Raw genomic sequence first — 17,098 nt, forward strand, 5'->3', positions numbered from 1 at the left:
ACACATATCAGTATAGTTCCTCTCTGGATATCACCGGGGTCTAATACACCTCACACTGACTGCCTCCTCCCTGCACAGCTAAACAAGTGAAAAAGACCACACTATCCGCCTAACCAGTAGTCTGCCAATACCTACCCGGCTCGTCGATAGCGGACTCATTTGCGAGCTGGTCAAACTCAGCCTAGCTTATAGCCCCCTCACTCGGGCGGATAAGGCCACACCCCCTTCCAACCGACCACGACACAGTGGGAGACGCGGCCTACTGGTATTCGGCACTCGGGCGCTCGTGTATCCACTCGGTCTAGACGTTGGAGCATCTCCTGGTACCAAAAAGGTTTTGAGATTTTCACCCAAGGACATCCTAAGTGCCCACAATGCTAGAGCTAATATTTTCGGTATCTCATAAGACCATCCACGATGTGCCTATGGAGGCCACGGCCCTGATGTCGCTAGGGCGTGCAGTGAATCACGACACACAATGTGAAATGCATGAGTCACACCGTCAATCATGCAGCAATCTCGCGCGTACCACGCACTCATGTGGGGCACTCCATCTCATAAGGAGTCCCGTAAATGTCTCAGCCCAACGGCTTATGCAATGATCAGACATTCCTCATATCAGGCATACATATGATGCGTATGGGCATGAATCATGGAAATATACTGAGCATGTTACCAGTGATGAACCATCAACAAGTATGGGCCTACTAATGGGCCCTAGGGAGAGTTATAATGCGGACATTTAACCAACATTATTCTTACAACGTGGACGTCAAACCAACATTGCTCCCAAGACATGGCCCGCCATAAAATATCATTACCCAAACCATAGGGAATCACACATTGCAATGGGCCTATATACGTCTTATTGGGCCTCGACCCATAGGCCTTAGATACATCAAATGGGCCGCCTCATATGGGCCTTATATAAATCAAGTGGGCCGCATCAATGGGCCTTGTACACATTGCAATGGGCCATAACCCATGGGCCTTGAATACAAAACAATGGGCTTTATAACATGGGCCTTATATTCATATCAAGGTGGGCCTCAACAACGGCCACAAATACAGCGAATGGGCCTAATCGCATGGGCCTTATGTACATCAGGTGGGCCATCCCAATTGGGCCCCATGTCTATACTCAAGTGGGCCCCAACAACGGGCCATAATACATCAAGACGAGCCTAATCCTATGGACTTATATATATATATACCAAGGTGGGGTCCACGTGAACTATAGATTGAGCTTTCAAAATGGTTAGACAATTTGGATGCAACACAAGCATCATGGTGGGGGTCCACATGAAGGCCCATCATCCTTTATACCATATATAATATAATATATAGTTTATAATATTATATATATATGTATATATATATACACACACACACGCGCGCGCGCGCGTGTGCACACATGCGCGCGCACACACATGCACACGCACACGCACACACGCGCGCGCGCACACACACACCATCCCCTGGATAGACGGTGTGAATGAAACCCATTCATCACTGTGGGTCCCATGTGGGGCCCACCATTATGTTTACTCGACCATCCAATCCGTTGAGAAGGTCATACGGACTGGAATGAAGAGGAAAACAAATTTCATCTTGATTTAAAACTTCTGTCGCCGTTTAAAATTCCCATGGCCCGCCATAAAATATCATTACCAAACCATAGGGAATCACACATTGCAATGGACCTATATACATCTTATTGGGCCTCGACCCATATGCCTTAGATACATTAAATGGGCCGCCTCATATGGGCCTTATATAAATCAAGTGGGCCGCATCAATAGGCCTTGTGCACATTGTAATGGGCCATAACCCATGGGCCTTGAATACAACACAATAGGCCTTATAACATGGACCTTATGTTCATATCAAGGTAGGCCTCAACAACGGCCACAAATACATCGAATGGGCCTAATCACATGGGCCTTATTACATCAGATGGGCCACACCAATTGGGCCCCATGTCTATACTAAGTGGGCTCCAACAATGGGCCATAATACATCAAGATGAGCCTAATCCTATGGCCTTATATATATACCAAGGTGGGGTCCACTTGGACTATAGATTGAGCTTTCAAAATGGTTAGATAATTTGGATGCAACATAAGCATCATGGTGGGGGTCCACATGAAGGCCCACCCTCCTGTATACTATATATAATATAATATAATATATATATATATATATATAATATATATATATATATACAATATTGTATATATATATACACACACACGCACACAAACACACAATGCAGCCATACGTGGGGTGGGTCCCACCGTCCAGGGTGGACGGTGTGGATAGAACACATAAGCAAGGTGGGTTTCACCATCCACGGCCAATGGATGGTGAGAATGAAACTCATACATCACTGTGGGTCCCACGTGGGACCCACCCTTATGGTGAGTGACCATCCAATCCGTGGAGGAGGTCATTCGGACCGGGGAGGTAGCGGAAAACAAATTTCATCTTGATCCAACACTTCTGTGGCCCAAAAAATGAGTTTCAAGGGCAGACGTTCAATTCCACTATTTCCCGTTATATGGGCCACCTGAGTTTCAGATCGAGCCGAATTTTGGAGGGAGTCCACTTCAACCAGGGGCCCACCTAATGAAAGGATTGGATGACAAATATACACCATGATGGGGCCCACGGCTAGGGCTGTGGGTCTGCTCTCGTCCGCCCGCCAGCAGCAGGCGGGCCACCCTCTCACATGTAATATATATATATATATATATATATATATATATATATATATATATATATATATATATATATATATATATATATATTTTAAAACCGAGTTTTTCTGTGGTTTTTCCTGTATGGGACCCGCATCAATTGAATCTAGCCCGTCCATTGCTTTCTATGGCTTAAGACTGTTCCAACGAGTCCAATATCCGATGTTTTTCGGCACATAAAAAATGACAGGATGACTTTCAACGGTAGACACCACTATTCTACATGCTATGGCCCACCCAAAGATCGGATAGATTTCATTTTTCGGCTCAACGCCTAAAATGAGTTGGTAAATAGGATGGATGGCATGGATTGATCTCATACATCAATGTGGAGTCCACACAAGTGGACCACCCCAAAATGGTGTGAACCAAGCTGATATTTGTGTTTTTCCCAGACCACGTCCAGCGTCCCTGGACGCTGGATGGTTGGACGAAACACATACATTCGAGGTGGGCCCGGCTTAGGTGGGCCACCACATGGAGGATGGTGTGGGTGCAACACATGTAAGGTGGGCCCCACTTATAAATGGCTTGGGTAAAAGTCACACCTCATGGTGGGGTCCATCCGGGTGGGCCAAAGGCCACATCATCACATAAAATAGGAACAAAGAAAATGAAAGAGAGAGGGAGAGAGAGAAAGAGTGGGACACACGTGTGATGGAGGGACCCCGACACTATGGGCCCTCCTTGCATTCAATCATACATCAAGTGGGTCCCAATACATGTGGGCCCACTAAAACAAAAATCAATGGTGGAGATCCTTTCTCCACCAAATGTAAGGTCTAGATGACCTCTTTTTATGTAAGGAAAATAAACATCATGATGGGGTCCATGGAGAATGGCCCCATCATGGAATGATCATGAGCATCAAGGTGGGCCATCGGCCACACCTAGGGTCCAAAGTGAGATCCATACCATCAATCGGTAGGCCTCACTTGGCCCATCATCAAAAACATGAAAAATCTATCCTAACAAGCACCCACCGTCGATCTCCTTGGTCCGTTGGAAAGCCGATCTCCTTGTGCTTCACTTTGATGGAGGGAGATGAGAAGTGGATGGCTTGGATGAAGGATCTTTGGGATGGGAAGTGGGCCACCAAATCACATTTTTCTCTCCATGGGAAGGCTTGGACGTGGGATTTTCCTTGCTTGGGAAAAGTGATGAGAAATGGGAGAGAGAGAGAGAGAGAGGGTAGCTTAGGTAGGCCATGATTACTTGTAAGAGAGGGTGGCTAGCAATAAATGCTTGTAAGAAGGCTAGGGGGTAGGGTGGCTATAGCTAGGGTAGGGTGGCTATAGCTAAGGTAGGGTGGCTAAGGCTAGAGTAGGGTGGCTATAGCTAGGGTAGGGTGGCTAAGGCTAGGGTAGGGTGGCTATAGCTAGGGTGATGTCATCCATCACCCTCATGATTACCTAGAGATTGGTGCCACATGGGATGAGTGGGTCCCGCAATATGCGGTCCACGGCCATTAAAATGCACGGTCCACATCTTATGATCTAAGCGTCGGGTTGGCGCACGAGACGCGGCGTTGGAACCGCGGCGACGGTGCGATCGTAATGGTACGGGTCTCGGGTTAAGCTGACTCAAATCTACAGGATATGACCTAGGATCGCGTGCAAACGTCGATTATAGGTCGCATGTTACCGAAATTTGATGGGAAGGATCGCGGCAGTCGACGAAAGATTAGGATTAGGTGTAGGTTTAGGTTTAGGGATTTGGGAATACATTTAGGTTTTAGGTTTAGGTTTAGGTTATAGGTTATAGGCTTAAGTTTAGGTTTAGGTTAAGGTTTAGGTTATAAGCTATAAGTTTAGGGAATTGAGAATAGGTTAAGGTTTAGGTTTAGGAAATCGGGTTCGGGTTCGGGATCGGGTTTAGGTTTGGGTTTTCAAGTTTAGGTTTAGGTTTAGGTTAGGGAGTTGAGATTAGGATTAGGTGTAGGTTTAGGTTTAGGGATTTGAGAATACATTTAGGTTTTAGGTTTAGTTTATAAGTTATAGGTTTAGGTTTAGGTTTAGGTTTAGGTTTAGGTTTAGGTTATAAGCTATAGGTTTAGGGAATTGAGAATAGGTTAAGGTTTAGGTTTAGGAAATCGGGTTCGGGTTCGGGATCGGGTTTAGGTTTGGGTTTTCAATTTTAGGTTTAGGTTTAGGTTAGTGAGTTGAGATTAGGATTAGGTGTAGGTTTAGGTTTAGGGTTTTGAGAATACATTTAGGTTTTAGGTTTAGGTTATAGGTTATAGGTTTAGGTTTAAGTTAAGGTTTAGGTTTAGGTTATAAGATATAGGTTTAGGAAATTGAGAATATGTTAAGGTTTAGGTTTAGAAAATCGGGTTTGGGTTTGGGATCGGGTTTAGGTTTGGGTTTTCAAGTTTAGGTTTAGGTTTAGGTTAGGGAGTTGAGATTAGGATTAGGTGTAATTTTAGGTTTAGGGATTTGAGAATACATTAGGTTTTAGGTTTAGGTTTAGGTTATAGGGTATAGGTTTAGGTTTAGGTTATAAGCTATAGGTTTAGGGATTTGAGAATAGGTTAAGGTTTAGGTTTAGAAAATCGGGTTCAGGTTCGAGATCAGGTTTATGTTTGGGTTTTCAAGTTTAGGTTTAGGTTAGGGAGTTGAGATTAGGATTAGGTGTAGGTTTAGGTTTAGGGATTTGAGAATACATTTAGGTTTTAGGTTTAGGTTTAGGTTATAGGTTATAGGTTTAGGTTTAGGTTTAGGTTAAGGTTTAGGTTTAGGTTATAAGCTATAGGTTTAGGGAATTGAGAATAGGTTAAGGTTTAGGTTTAGGAAATCGGGTTCGGGTTCGAGATCAGGTTTAGGTTTGGGTTTTCAAGTTTAGGTTTAGGTTAGGGAGTTGAGATTAGGATTAGGTGTAGGTTTAGGTTTAGGGATTTGAGAATACATTTAGGTTTTAGGTTTAGGTTTAGGTTTAGGTTATAGGTTATAGGTTTAGGTTTAGGTTTAGGTTAAGGTTTAGGTTAAGGTTGAGGTTTAGGTTATAAGCTATAAGTTTAGGGAATTGAGAATAGGTTAAGATTTAGGTTTAGAAAATCGGGTTCGGGTTTAGGTTTGGGTTTTCAAGTTTAGGTTGAGGCTTAGGTTAAGGAGTTGAGATTAGAATTGGTGTAGGTTTAGGTTTGAGGATTTGAGAATACATTAAGGTTTAGGTTTAGGAAATCGGGTTCGGGTTTGAGATCGGGTTTACGTTTGGGTTTTAGGTTATAGGTTTATATTATAGGTTATAAGTGTATGTTTAGGTTATAGGTTAAAGGTTTAGGGATTTGAGAATAGGTTTAGGTTATAAGTTTAGGTTTAGGTTTAGGGATTTTAGAATAGGTTTAGGTTATAGGTTTAGGTTTAGGTTAAGGTTATATGTTAAGGTTAAGGTTATAGGTTTAGGTTTAGGTTAAGGTTATTGGTTTAGGTTTAGGTTAGGTTATAGGTTTTTGGTTAAGTTTTAGGTTATAGTTATAGGTTTAGGGAATTGAGAATAGGTTAAGGTTTAGTTTTAGGAAATCGGGTTCGGGTTCAGGATCGGGTTTAGGTTTGGGTTTTCAAGTTTAGGTTTAGGTTTAGGTTAGGGAGTTGAGATTAGGATTAGGTGTAGGTTTAGGTTTAGGGATTTGAGAATACATTTAGGTTTTAGGTTTAGATGTAGGTTTAGGTTTTAGGTTATAGGTTAAGGTTTAGGTTTTAGGTTTAGGTTAAGGCTAGGTTATAGGTTGTAAGTTTAGGTTATAGGTTATAGGTTAAGGTTTTAGGTCATAGGTTTTGGTTTAGGTTATAGGTTATAGGTTTAGGTTAAGGTTTAGTTTTAGGTTAGGTTAGGTTAAGGTTTAGGGAATTAAGTTTAGGTTATAGGTTTAGGTTGTAAGTTAAGGTTATAGGTTAAGGTTTAGGTTATAGGTTAAGGTTTAGGTTTAGGTTTATGTTTAGGTTATAGGTTTTGAGATTTGAGAATAGGTTTAGCTTATAAGTAGAGGTTTAGGTTATGGTGTAGGTTAAGGTTTAGGGAATTGAGTTTAGGTTATAGGTTATAGGTTTTTGGTTAAGGTTTAGGTTATAGTTATAGGTTTTGGGATTTGAGAATAGGTTTAGGTTATAAGTATAGGTTGAGGTTTAGGGATTTGAGAATACATTTACGTTTTAGGTTTAGGTTTAGATTTTATGTTTAGGTTGAGGTTACAGGTTTAGGTTATAAGTGTAAGTTATAGGTTTCGGTTTAAGTTAGGTTATAAGTTAAGGTTTAAGGAATTGAGTTTATGTAACACCCTGGAATTCGGAGGTCGTGTATGCGCTCAACTCCCGAGTTCTCTAGAGTCACTTATAACCGATTTTCATTAATGAGCATTTAATCCGGTTTAATTGTGCAGCCTGAAATTTCCTGGAACATGAACATAACCACACAAGTCTACTGAGATGAAAGAGATATATCATATATACAGGTCCCAAACTATAAATGGGTCACACAAAGTGTTGCACAACTAAAACAACAAAGAATACTATCTCCAAAAAAAATAATACGGCTGAGCCCACAGCCCAGCAATCCCGATCCTGCCTATTAAGCCAATAAAGAGCCGTCCATCAACTGGAAATAAGATAGCTCGTCCTCCTCGTTAAGGCTCGCCTCGCCAGGCTCCTCTAGTCCTGAGTCACCTGCACCTATAAACGGGTCTGGTTGGTATTTTAAAACACCGTCCCAGAGTGGGAGTGAGTGATCAACTCAGTGGGTGTTATTAGTCTCAAGTTATCACAAGCATCAATTATAATATGATCTTAATGAAAAGCAGACAATCACATACATCTAAGTAATTTTATTAATGTGCACGTATGCAGCATGATATGATGCATGCCCTCACCACAACGCTCCTTCGAGCGACACCATCTAACGATCGCAAATGACAACACTCCCTCAGTACGACCTCGACTGCCGAGTCGCCACCCTAACTAGTGCGATGCAATGCGATCGTGTTAGCCGAGTTATTAGTTAGGTCCATTCATCCAGCCGATTGAAAAATCTGGTACACCCCACGTATCAACGCCCTAAATGGGTTGCGAGGCCAAGACCCCCAATGCGTGAGGCCGAGACCCCGCGGTCCGTGATCCCGTCGGGTTCCTCATCCCCGACTTCAAGCACATGAGGAGTGCCGTGAGAAAGGGATCGCTCGCGGTCACTACGGGGAGGCGCGGTACCCCAGCATAGGCCGACAGCTCGGACACAGTGTCCCATTCCACCATGCCCGGCTCACGAGGCTGTGGACCAATTTCAAGTGGGTTATTGATGAGCTACAACGATTGTAGGGTGTTCCAAGTTCCATACATGTGTGAGCAAACAGGGTTAACAATCAAGGTTGGTCAGACGGTAGGCTAGACCTCACGAGTCAGGCGAGCGTGAGGCGTGTGACATCGGGCACGAGGGTCCCATGTAGTCGAACTACAGCCACCCGATCACACCCGCCCAAACCCACAAGTCCAACCATAGCGTAGTCCTACCGATGGGACTACCGTCTCTCCTCAAGTTCCTGACCAACCCAAGGGTAGGAATAGTGACTCATAGCATGCCAACAACCAATGCAACATCAAGCATATTCAACACCATGTTCTCATGTTGCTCAACATACAATTCAAATTTCTCTAACAAGCAACTATTAATATCATGAATAAAGTGTAGGTGTGTGGTGTGGGTTTGTGAGGAAGTTAAACACTTCCTCCATCTCAAGAAATCATATGCACAAGGGTAATAAATCATACACACAATGAAACACCACATGTGAGGAAAAGAATCAAGCAAACATGGGCATACTATCATCCATACATCAAATCATGTGAGGAATAAGATCAACACCATTTTGAGAGCTAACATGCACATCCATACAATTCCAACGAAATATAACTCCTAGGGTTTCCTCTAGAGTTTCAAATACAACATCCGAGCAATCAAAATCATTAAGCTCATACTAAAATTGGTGGTAGGCCACCTAAGAGTAATAGTCCGCACCTATGGATCATTGAAGAAGTTAGGAATTGATTTAGGGTTGCCAAACTCACGGGTCGATTCGTAGAGATCCTGAGCCAAATGAACTTGTATGTTAGGATTACATGCATTTCCTAGCTCAAACACAAAGCTTACCAACAATGATGGGTGCTTATGTCCCTATTTGGATAGAAGTGGCTTGTAATTGTGGATATGGGAAAGGAAAGGTATTTCTCTAAGGCCCCAAGCTTCCTTGGGCCTTACCTCCTACCACACACTCCTTTCCTTTCTTCTTCCTCTCTCTTTCTCCTCCTTTCTCCTCTTCCTCTTCTCCCTTTCTCTCTTTTCTCTCTTCTCTCTTTCCTTTCTCTAGGGCAAATTCGTATGGGGAGAGGGGTGCCCCAAAGAAGCCCTTTTTATAATGTCAGATTTAGTGCAAATGGCCCCAAGTGCTAGGTTTTTACTATACTAGACCTATGAGAGAGTTTTTCTAAGCTCTAGGGCCCACTACCGGGTGTAGGAGTCGACACCCACCATTGGATAATTGGCCCTAATGATGATCTACGTATGTATATGATCTGCCGGCCATTTGGACGTGCCGATCGACAGATATGATTAAAAGTCTGTTCAACGGTCACCGATAGTCGATCAGGGCCGCGGCTATACGGATATGAGCAGGGAAATATCCTTACTCCACGGGTAAAGTTTGGTCGCAAACCGACGGTCCGAAATCCTCAACTTTGCATAAGAGTGGATGACTTAATTCACTTAAGTTCCAACTCCTTCCTTTAGGGTATTTGCACTTCTCATGCACTCATCCTTCGGCTCAAGTTGAGCGGTTCTGGACAGTACCCCGGTCCGATTCCTGCGATGGGCATCAAGCCCAGTAAGATGGACATTATTCTATAGTTTTGGAACTAGTGGCCCACCAACGAGCGGTGTAGAGCTTGTTTGGAGAATCGGGGCAGTTCTGGTGGCCCTCTGGCCATGAAACTAATAGGATAGGTGCTCCATGGCCCGATGAAGGGCCATGCAAAATTTGGGGATGATCGGATATGGGGTTTGGTCACACGGGTCCGATTCGCGATCAACGGTCACCGTGCCACGATCGGGACCCAGATTTTGTGGGCGGGCGTAGACAAATACATTAGACCTTTATCTTAAATTTGAAAGAAATTTGATGGCTGAAATGCCCGAAATTTCAGTTTTATTTACCAGTGTCAGATTCCAATCTGGCATTGGTGGGGTGCATTTGGCAAGTGCCATATTCTAATTCTGGGTGTCCACTGGGTCCGTGGTCCGCGATGGTCCCCAAGCCCAGTGAGATCTATGCTCCCCTAAATTTTTATAATTTTCTGACCTTCCCGTGTCGCGGTATAGCCTGCACGGGCTGTCGCTAGGTGTTAACGGCCATCTGGCTTGGAGGCCCGCACCAGGTTCTATCAGGACCCGTCTGACCTATTCAATTGGGCTAATCTTGGTCTAATTTATTTGTGATACCTCACTACGAGTGGCTTAAACGAATGGTCCTGTGGCAAATCCTACGTGGATGTCCCAGGACACTGTTCTGGTTGGGCGGGACGTTAGACTACACCTGATGTTCAAGTGATCGGGCAAATTCATTAGCTTTCTACGGTTAATTAATCGATGGTGCGGCTCTTTCATCGTACCACCATTGTATACACCGACATTGAGTACTAATGGTTATTAAGTAATATTTAGGTAAATTAAATAAAATAAAAATAAAAATAAAAATTGATGAATATTTGAAAATCCAAAACAATGAAAATCTTATATGTTATAGTTTAGGTTATAGGTTATAAGTTTAGGTTATAGGTTATAAGTTTAGTTTAAGGTTATAGGTTTAGTTTAAGGTTATAGGTTAAGGTTATAGGTTATAGGTTTACGTTTAGGTTTAGGAATACGGGTTCAGGTTCGGGTTCAGGTTATACGTTTGGCTTAAGGTTTAAGTTTAGGTTTAAGGATTTGAGAATAAGTTTAGGTTATAGGTTTAGGATTAGGTTTAGGTTTAGGTTTAGGTTTAGGTTTAGGGATTTGAGAATAGGTTTAGGTTATAGATTTAGGTTTAGGTTAAGGTTATAGGTTTAGGTTTAGGTTAGGTTACAGGTTTTTGGTTAAGGTTTAGGTTATAGTTATAGGTTTTGGGATTTGAGAATAGGTTTAGGTTATAAGTATAGGTTTAGGTTAGGTTATAGGTTAAGGTTTAGGGAATTGAGTTTAGGTTATAGGTTCAGGTTATAGGTTATAAGTTATAGGTTTAGGTTAAGGTTTAAGTTATAGGTTTTGGGATTTGAGAATAGGTTTAGGTTATAAGTATAGGTTTAGGTTAGGTTGTAGGTTAAAGTTTAGGGAATTGAGTTTAGGTTATAGGTTATAGGTTTAGGTTAAGGTTTAGGTTGTAGTTATAGGTTTTGGGATTTGAGAATAGGTTTAGGTTATAGGTTAAGGGTGTGGTCCCTGCAAATACAGATATAAGCACAGCCTGATCTAATTGGCCAGGCCCTTCCAATGTTGTTCATAGGAAATGGACAGCTTCATCATGGTCATAACAGCGGTTCCCACCTTCCAGGGACCCCCGCTCAACATCCGGATAGCTTCGATGCACATCCAGGTTTGCTCCATTAATTTCGATCAAATACATAAACACGGCCTGTCCAAATGGCCAGCCCCTCCGATGCTGTCCATAGAAAATGGACAGCTTCATCATGGTCATAACAGCGGTTCTCATCTTCCAGAGACCCCCGCTCAACATCCGGATAGTTCCGACGCACATCCAGGTCTGCTCCATCAATTTCGAGTAAATACATAAACATGGCCTGTCTAAATGGTCAGGCCACTCCAATGTTGTCCATAGAAAATAGACAACTTCATCATAGTCATAACAGTGGTTCCCACCTTCCAGGGACCCCCACTCAACATCCAGATAGCTTCGACGCACATCCGGGTCTACTCCATCAATTTCGAGCTAATACATTTAAAAACAATATAATTATATTTAAAAGCATCTCTATACCTGGAGAAGGCCTCCCATAGTAGAATAGTAGGGAACTCATCCTTTTGTCTACAAGCCACAAACGACCAACAATATCTATCGCTACTTGTACTCTGAAACCAACACAAATATAACTGGAAAACAATATAAGGAATAAGAAATAATGATTTTACCTGTACACATCTTTAATTATTTTCCTATATGGAGGTGATATTATTTGTTTGATAGCCACAACCTGTATGACACATCATTAAATGTTTCCCTATAATGCAACCTATATATAGATCCATGCAACCGATACATGGATCTATATATATCCGTAAAAAACTCACTATTTTTAAATCTCACGCGGTTACTTTATTCCCCCACTCTCTCCCTCAATTTCCCCACTCTCACATCTCCGTCTCCCTCTCTTGAAGCAAAAAAGAAGAAAAAAAAATCTCTTTTATGTTTTTTCAATCTATCTTCCATTTTCTTCTTAACAAGAAAATCCATATTTACTAATATTCCCATTTTTCTATTTTTCAAAAGAATAAGTTTGAACTCCGAAAGCGTCGGCTCCAACACTCGTACTTTTAGCCCAAACCCTAACGAAGGACTTCAAAATTACCAAGTACTCATAAACATTCATTGTAAGCATTTTCTCTCTATGTGCATGATGACCATACTGTTAAGATCAATCCTCTTATTTTCATTTATAGAAACTAGTGGATGACAAATTATGTGTAACATACAGAGATGGTTCAGCCACTTGTGCAATTAGGGAAGGTTCAAAACGACATACATATTTGAAAGATGGATTTTGAGTGCGGTAATGGCGACGGTGTTCCAATTTGAGGCTTTTTGGGTGCTGTTTCACTGCCACTTTTCTTCATTGTCGAGCCCCAATCACAAACTTCTGGATTTGGCCGATAAAATATATGAAAAGATTCAACCCCACAAAAGAATATGAAAAACAAGCCATGAATGATAGAGCAATGCAATTGCCTAATCGCGAGTACAACTGTTCAGGCTGGCCTAGTTCTTCGGTGGGCCACGCACATATGCATATGTCAATGGTTCATGATCAGACTATCCTGATAATACACGATTGACAAAGATACCCATAGCGGCCCACTCAAAGATTAGCCTAGATGTCACTCATGTGCTACTTTGATGTTGACGGTCTGTAGTCATTAGAAAATAGCAAACTTGAAGAAACCTAACAGAGCAAAGCCTCAAATTTGAAAGAAGGATTTGTTTCGTTGGGTTCTTCATCTAATATCTTTGTTCTACTCTTTAATGTCTTTAATGGACTATTTCAGGCATAATATACATCTATGCTATATATAAGAGAGCAACTCTAGGAATTGAAATTTGTAACTAGCCCACCATTTATTAATTCCATTTCTAATGCAGGTCAGCCCAAGCAACATCTTCTTGCAACTGGATGGAGTGTGTAAGTGCAAAGAGGCTTGTTGCAGGTGATTCGGTCCTTTTTCATCTGGTATACTCGTTCAGATCCTCATGCCACCTATCTTATGCATGCAGCATTTCAACCTGCTATGTCATATATAATTTGCATCTAACACTAAAATATATTAGTTTCATCATCAACAATGAAAGAATCAGTTAATCTTGGGAATCTGGCATGCTAATCAACCACAAACAGTCATGCCTTTGTCACTATATATATTAACTTCTTGAATTGTCTTTCATAAAAAGAAAAAAGAAAAAAGAAAGAAATAGTTACTAACCATATGCACTGGTGGATTTCATGCATGAGGGCTTGTATGTGGATTTCACAGGGTTTGTACTCTCAAGGCAAAGAGTGATGATGTACTCTCCTCCATCTCTCTGAGTGTCCTTAACAGTTGCATCACAATCAAATTTTCACTGGTACAATTTGGAATGTACAAAATAATGGAAAGTAGATTACTGAATCACAATTTCATGTAAAATCTTTCTGCCAGCTCCAGATTCCTGAGGTATTTCAAATCTACCCTATGATTAGAAGCTAGATTTGAAGCAAAGAACATAATGAAATCAGGTCGCAATGTGCACAATGAAAATAACTTAGAAAAGGATGAAGCTTGTGGAGAAAGTTTTTGCAGCTCTAGCAAACCCATTTGTAAGTATTAGATCATTCAAGTGTAAAATATTAAGAAAGTTTTTTAGTGTAGTGCATGTGAATTAAAACTGCACTAACAGTAAACTGTTAACTATAAGAGGAACTAAGGCAATGGTAATTAAACGATAAACAAAAAATAATGAAAAAAAGATAGATCTTATCCAAATAAGTGTGTTGGCATGTGTGACAAGCAAGCATATTTGGTTGAAACAGAATATAGGAGTTTTTGTAACATTGCTAGACAGGTCACAGATTCTAATAAGGTTGCAAGTACGAAGGAACATACCAGCAAAAAAGTAAGATTAAGATATATATTTAAATAAAGTGGGTGGACATAATCATCAACAACATTTAGTTCATAAAACCGCCATAGCAAGGTGTCCAGTTCTATGTATTGTAGGACTTTGGTGGTACACTTAAGACCTTTCCCATAGGAAAAATTCAAGAAAGGTGTGAGTTTTAATCATATCAGCCCTATGAAAAGGTAAAAATCTCATCAATTTCAAGAAAGGAAGAAAAAAAAAACAAATCAAAAACAAGGAAATCAGATCAATCCATCTACATAGAGTGGTAAATAGAGACAAAAATCAGGAAAAAAAGATGTGAAATATTATCATTTTGGCATGTAAAAAAAGGAGAAAATTAAATTTATTAAGAATGCCATCCAAAAAATGCCATTATTTTAGTAAGAAAATAAATTTATTTCAGTTTGATAACCATTGACGGTTACTTTGAACAATTTCAAGAAAAAACAAAGCACCTGAGGAAATGTATCTTTTGGTGTATAGTTCCTGGCTTTCAGTCTTTCTAATAAAATTTTGGTTAGAATATATATATATATATATATAATCATCTCCAAGAATACAAGAAATGCCCCACCATTTGTCCTCTTCAACAACTGGTTATTCTACTATCAGGTCTTCATGGCTTTGTTTTCAACCAAAATGCCTAAAGGTCAGCCAAGGATTAGGCTTGATGGCCACCAACACAGCATGAACACACTTTTAAGAATGAAATATGTAGAAAAAGATATGCACAACCCTACCTAATTAGTGGATGCATAAATAATCGTCTATCTTGGTTAAAGGGAGGAATTTGCTTCTGACTTAGGCACTTGACTTCGAATGCAGAAATCTTTTACATGTTGCCTTGTCCCAGAATGCACCCAGGAAATCTCTGTTCTTGGGAGAGTCCTACAAATTTGATAAAAAGCATAGTAAGGGAATGTCAAGAGAGGAAAAATGAAGAAGATAAGAACAAACATTGACACAAAATTACAAACTAACTAGATCTCACCAAACCAAGGTTGCTTAATTTGAAAAAATGAGTTTAAATGTCTAAATATGTAGAAATGACTGGAATACAATTCTGAACCAACATTTACAAACTTGCAAATACAAACACATGTGCATATCTATAGTTCAAATTATAAATTAGTGCTGTTGGCTCCAATTATACATGATTACTATAATAAGAAAGCTAAGCAGGTTGGTAATCCATTCATGTAGCCAAAAGCCTAAAAATACTAGAAATTTTCATCTTGAGTCAACTAACAAATAAAACAATGAAAAAAAAACAATTTTCTTTGGTTGAAATGATAATGCAGCCAATAATTTGATTACAGTCACTAGTTGCAGTCATACAATAATAGTTCCAACTATCAATGACTTCAACCCGAAGATAGCTAGTCAATAACATAGATCCCACTGCTTCGACCTAAAGAAAACTTATGGCTAGCTACAACTGAAATACCTGCTTTTGACACTTGACATACATTTTCAGGCTCACCATTGGCCTTTGTAGCAGCTTGCGCCAAGGCAACAACAACTTCATGAAATTTAAGAGTTTGCATTTGTTCAGAGGTGCTTTGTGCCCCTTTATAGGGAGTCCACTACACTTTTTAGAGGGAACAGATTCCTTAAGTGGAAAAGCTTGAAGGATGAGATAGGTTTGTGGGTTTTTAGAAGGTTATGAGACACAAAAGGGGGCTTTTGTGCTCAAATAGATGGAAATAGGGAAGATAGAGAGATGAAAATGATAGTTTCAAGGCAATGGTGGTGGGTAGATGTAATAGGTAGAAGATTTGGAAGATGGAAATGTATATAGAAGGGAATTTGAGAGAGAAATGAGGGTTTAAGGGGTTTAGGGGGTTTGAATAACATGAAATGAGGCTAAAAGGGGGTTAGGGAAGTGAAATAGAGAGCCCCACCAAGGCAACAACAACTTCATGAAATTTAAGAGTTTGCATTTGTTCAGAGGTGCTTTGTGCCCCTTTATAGGGAGTCCACTACACTTTTTAGAGGGAACAGATTCCTTAACACCATTCATCTTAGGTGCAATGTGTACGCATTTGATGCTTTAGGACAATGTAAACTGCTAGCTGCTAGGGCTGGAATGCATGCACTGGCATCACAGAAAAAAAAAAATCATGGAACTCATCATAACATTTTAAATCCCATATTGCAGCAGCTTATAACTCACTAATAATATCAATAAAAGAAATCACGGAACTTGTCATAACATTTTAAACATGAGAATGCAACCAAGACAAACATCATCCATAAACATCAACTTTGCCTAAAACTGCAATATCATGAGTGCCCAATAAACAGAAACATAAAAAATAATGATAAAATTCGCATAATCCCAATTTCAACATACAGGTGTCCGCGAATCAAAGGTTAGGATTGTTCAACTCATCCCAATCTTGGGACTATGAGTAAGCGATTGTGCGGTTAATACACGCTAACTGCACAATTTTTGAGTTCCCGCATATCAAGCGCCTTGATCCAGCCAGTGCAATTGGGCCACCATTTCCAAGGAGAAATCACCAACTAATACCTTATATTTAAGGTACCATGTTCTTTTATCTTCCGCTGTCATGTCGCTTTTGTGTAACATCAAAGACATGCACAAGGAGAGCGCCATTCATAAATATCACCTGGGATGAAAATGATTATGGTTCATTCATATGGTGGCATGGTCTTACTCAAATTCTATGCAAATGGTTCTTCCAATCTTAGGATTTTTGGTGCACAAACCATGAACTTTTTGATAGTATCACCTTTTAAACATGGAGATGTTCTGACAAACTGGGCCATAAAGTTCAGATGTGGAAAATCATCACTATAGACAAATCAAAGAAAAACATGAAAAGACGGTGTCTTTACAACAAATTTCAGGGAAAAAAGAACTCTAGTGGCAGACATGCTGATGTACAATGTTTTGGTGACTAGACAT

General features: G+C 40.5%; 1 protein-coding gene and 1 long non-coding RNA gene across 3 annotated transcripts in view; one reads left to right on the plus strand and one right to left on the minus strand.

Moving 5' to 3' along the window:
* LOC131223389 (disease resistance protein RPS2-like) overlaps positions 1–17,098 on the plus strand; it is a 93,610-nt gene that overhangs the window by 46,694 nt on the left and 29,818 nt on the right. The window lies entirely within an intron of this gene.
* LOC131223399 (uncharacterized) lies at positions 13,147–15,772 on the minus strand. 2 transcript variants are annotated; one of them, XR_009160435.1, is made up of 3 exons: positions 15,633–15,772; positions 14,904–15,051; positions 13,147–13,287 (listed from the first exon to the last, which is right to left on the minus strand). It is a non-coding gene; the product is annotated as an uncharacterized LOC131223399 (long non-coding RNA). The 2 variants fall into 2 exon arrangements; XR_009160436.1 differs by having other exon boundaries at positions 15,611–15,772.

This window comes from Magnolia sinica, chromosome 13, assembly GCF_029962835.1.
Source record: "Magnolia sinica isolate HGM2019 chromosome 13, MsV1, whole genome shotgun sequence".
NCBI lineage: Eukaryota > Viridiplantae > Streptophyta > Magnoliopsida > Magnoliales > Magnoliaceae > Magnolia > Magnolia sinica.